Source organism: Bidens hawaiensis, unplaced genomic scaffold, assembly GCF_021521415.1.
Source record: "Bidens hawaiensis isolate Kalapana, Puna unplaced genomic scaffold, B.hawaiensis_p1.1 tig00019386_1, whole genome shotgun sequence".
Taxonomy (NCBI): Eukaryota; Viridiplantae; Streptophyta; class Magnoliopsida; order Asterales; family Asteraceae; genus Bidens; species Bidens hawaiensis.
Window position 1 is genome coordinate 286,288 of NW_027492945.1, and position 4,684 is coordinate 290,971.

At 36.4% G+C, this 4,684-nt stretch overlaps 1 pseudogene; it reads left to right on the top strand.

Moving 5' to 3' along the window:
* The first annotated feature begins 984 nt into the window (after positions 1-984).
* LOC143558260 (receptor-like protein 6) lies at positions 985-3,909 on the top strand (annotated as a pseudogene).
* The last annotated feature ends 775 nt before the right edge of the window (positions 3,910-4,684 follow it).

A 4,684-nucleotide genomic window follows, 5' to 3' on the forward strand; every position in this document is an offset into this window, starting at 1 on the left:
TTATTTGTTAAACAAGCAGGGTTTGACCACCACCATTGATTGCTTCTTTTATTGAGTTGGACAAGCGGATTTAATTCAGAATTTTGTTTTTTTCTGTCGAACTAGTTATGTTCTGACCTAAGGGTTTGATTTGTTGAATTGAACAGGATGCTTACTAAGAAGATCAAGATGACTGATGCTCACTCGATTAGATGACCAGGATTGCAGCCAAAGGAGTGGGAATGCGTTTGCATACGACCGAGTGAATGGTCGGGGACAGGGTCACAGAGATAGTCGATTTCGGGGGAGCCGAAGAACACATCTATGGATCAAGAAAAGTTCCGGGGAGATCAAGGCCAAGATGGTTATGAAAACCGAGAAGGTCAAGATCATGAGTCAAATCAAACAGGACAAACGAGACATGTTCATGGGAGTTTGCTATCGTCTCACTCATTTTCAACTTTATTTTTTGTTTTGCTTTGAGTGATTTGTTTCTGTGTGGTTTTCTTTTCTAGTTTTGTACTTACTTTTTGGAGGTTACTTTTCTGGATTTGCTTGTACGATTGTCTCATCGTATCTACTTTCTTATTGACCAGGTTTATTTATAAAAAAAGTTCTGTTAAAAATAATCCATAGTTGCTAAAATGGACACTTCACTTTAGATAGCAAGTTGCAATTGATATTGATAATATTCAAACACCAAGAAAGACAAGAGGAAGAAGTCACATAGAGTGTTTGGAATCAGTCCACCAAAGTATTATAACCACAACTAAATTAAATACAACATATAATTACAATTATAACAAAATAATCTTCAGCAAAGTAAGTGAATGATCGTTCACAATCAATTACTAGCCCACCACTACTTTCATCACATTTTCTCCGTCGTTCATTTCTTATCTTGTAATGATTGAGTGTTTAATATACAAAATAGTCTCTCTATATAAACAAAACTGTAACTTCTACAAATAATCAAGTTATCAAATTAAACCTAGCTACTTCTTCATGGCTTTCAGTTTCATGCAAATCATCTCCTTTGTATACTTATTAGTCATTAGCCCGTGTATTAGTTCATTATTAAGCCATCATAAAGAGTGTTCAGCATTGTTTGAATTTAAGCAAAGCTTTCTACATCGACCTTATGCTTCATTTGATGCTGGAAGGTTTCAAAAGCTTGACTCTTGGAGGAAGATCACAAGCAACACATCAGATCATGATTTTGATTGTTGCTTGTGGGATGGTGTAGTTTGTAGCAATAAGGGCCATGTGATTGGGCTCGATTTGAGCCAAAGCTCTCTCCGTGGACCTATCAAGTCCAATAGTTCACTCTTCAGCCTTGTTCATCTTCAAATGCTTAATCTCTCTATGAACGACTTTGTTGAATCGCAAATTCCATCTGAAATAGCTCGTCTTAAGAAACTAAGAAGCCTTGATCTATCTTATTCGAGCTTCAGTGGTCAAATCCCGATTAAAATCACGCACTTGATGCAGTTGAGTTTGTTGGATCTGTCATGGAATCCGCTAAAGCTTCCAAGTACTAGTTTTGAGGTTTTGCTGCAAAACTTGACTAAACTCGAAACACTACATCTCTCAGGTGTTGACATCAATTCATTCATACCTCCTTTCTTGTCTAACTTTTCTTCTTTGAGGTCAATTGATCTTCAAGGTTGTCGGCTTCGAGATTGGTTTCCGTCAAAAATATTTCATTTACCCAATCTCAAATATCTTGATATGAGCGAAAACCCAAACCTCACTGGTTCATTACCTGAATTTCAAAACAACACCTTACTTGAGCATTTGGATCTGGGAGCCACAAGTTTTGTTGGGAGTATACCACAATCCATAAGCAAACTAAACCATTTGGTATACTTGTCCCTTTATGCATGCTATTTCTCTGGATGCATCCCACGTTCTCTCTCTAACATGACCCGGCTGACTCTCTTGATACTTGGTGAAGATGAGCTCATGGGCTTAGTTCCTACATTGCCAAGACGTCTTTCAAACCCTGTTGGTTTGGAAGTTTGTGAAAAGGGACGCATACATGAATGGTTATGCCGACTGACAAACCTTGAAGTGTTGAGTCTAGTTTATGTCAACATATATGATGAAATTCTGCCCTCTCTTTCGAATCTTACCAAACTTAGTGCTGTTACAATGCGGCAAAATTCTATCTATGGTCATATCCCATCTTCTTTTATGAACCTTACCAAATTAACTATCATAGACAAGGAGAAATTTCAAGCTCGTTTTCCAATTTCAAATGTCTCGAATGGCTTACCCTAGAAGATAACAGTTTTAGCGGCAGACTGGACCTTGGTACGTTCGTAGGACTCACCAAACTCAGAGTTTTGTTGTTAGGTTATAAAAAAGTATCATTAGTCGACACCAACTACACCAATCTGACCGTGTTACCAGAATTGATTTATCTAGGACTCTCATCATGCAACTCGAGAGAATTTCCAATCTTTTTGCACTCCCAAAAAAATTGGCAATCTTAAATCTTAGCAACAACAACATTACCGGCCTTGTCCCAGAGTGGATTTTGAATAATACCAAAGAAACATTACAGATTCTTGATCTTTCAAACAACTTAATCACTGGATTTCATAGGCAACCCCATTTTCTCCCATGGGTTCGTTTGGAAGAATTCAAGATCTCGTATAATCAGCTACAAGGAAGAATTCCAGTTCCACCGCTAACCACGGTTATTTACGATGTCTCAAACAATAAACTAATCGGTGAAATACCACCACTGATATGTGAAATGAAATCCCTTCAAGTGTTAGATTTGTCTTCTAACAACATGACTGGAATGCTTCCTCCATGTTTAGGCAACTTTGCCAGTTTGTTGTAAGTTTTGGATTTAAAAAGAAATAACTTCCATGGGCCAATGATGAATGCCTTTACTCAAAGAAGTCTGGTGAAGAAAATTGATTTGAGTGAAAATCAATTTACAGGTCAACTGTCAAAATCATTGACTAATTGCACCAAATTAGAATTTCTCGATGTTGGAGGTAACTCTTTCAAAGACGTCTTTCCATTTTGGTTGGGAACTCTTGCTAAACTACAAGTTCTCATTTTACAATCCAATAAGTTTTTTGGTGTGATTCAAGGTCCGGCTACAATTGGCTCACCATTCCTCAAGTTACGCATCATAGACATTTCCAACAATGGTTTTAGTGGATAACTGCAACAAAAGTTATTTCAAACATGGAATGCAATGAAATCGTTTAATGTTAGAAAATCCTCTGTTATGGAAATATATCTGCATATTGACCCAAAGTCGAATTTTCTAGTGAGGTACTCGATGACGCTAACAAACAAAGGTGTCAAGATGGAGTACCCTAGTATTTTAAACATCTTCACAGTTATTGATCTCTCTAGTAACAAATTTGAAGGGTTGATCCCAGAATCACTGTATTATCTACATGGGATTCAATCCATTAATCTTTCAAATAACCATCTTACAGGTCGTATCCTCCCATCTTAAAGAATCTTGAATCTTTGGATCTCTCCCAAAACAAGCTAGCAGGGGAAATTCCTCACGAATTGTCATAACTTGGTTTCCTTGAAATTTTTAATGTGTCATTCAATCATCTTCATGGGGCCATACCTCAAGGGAAACAATTAATTACATTTGAGAACAACTCCTACATGGGTAATCCCGATTTGTGTGGAACACCTTTATCTAAGAAATGCCAAATTTTAAGGACACTAACGCTTCCACCGAAGAACATTGAGTGTGGGTCTTTCTTCCCAGGTGATAAAACTAATTGGGTGATCGTGTTGTTAGGAGTTGGAAGTGGGTTTGTAATTGGAATTGTTTTGGGGAACTTACTTTATGGTAAGCATGGTGATTGGGTCATTGAGTCATACGAGATGAGGAAGCACAGATGGGTAAAGCCAATAAGAAACACAAGGAGAAACTAACAACATCCACAATTGAGGTTTGATGATCCTTTGAAGGGATGAGATTTTTTTCCTGAAAACCCGTACCCGTACCTGTATCCGTACCTGTACGTGTGTATCGGGTACGGGTATGGGTACCCAAATTTATTGATTATAGGTACGAGTACGTTCGGGTACATGTATGGGTATTACGGGTGTTGGTACCCGTTTATAATATGCAGGGGCTTTTATTAGGTTTCCAACACTCATATTTAACTTTCAAACGAGATTTGCAAAACATAATATATATTAGTTGAATAAGTTCATTCTCAATCTATATGTGTATATTTATATATTGTGTATTCGTATATTTTTATTTCATGTATGTGTAATTGTGTATATCATTAAATAACATGTATTATTTTTATCTCTTGTTTTTCTATAGAAATTGAGGATAACATAAACAAAGAAAAGGAAAAAGGGAAAATGGAAAGATGACTAGCGAAGATTAAACGAATGTTGACTTTCTTTGTATAAGTTAATTTTGGTTTATAGATTTTGATAAAAAAAAATTTGATACTTTGCATGTTTTGGTATTCATAACTTGATTTTGAATGAATTTTATATTATGGTTGATTTGTTTCATTTTTAGTTTTGGTATTATGTTTTGGTTGCGGCATTACGGTTATAGTTGTGGTATTACGGTTTTGGTATTATAGATAATTGATTGTCGGCATCGTACCATTACCGATACCTAGTTTAGTGGAGATTTAAAAAAAAAACAACAAAGGAGTATAAAGCGAGTACCGTACCCAAA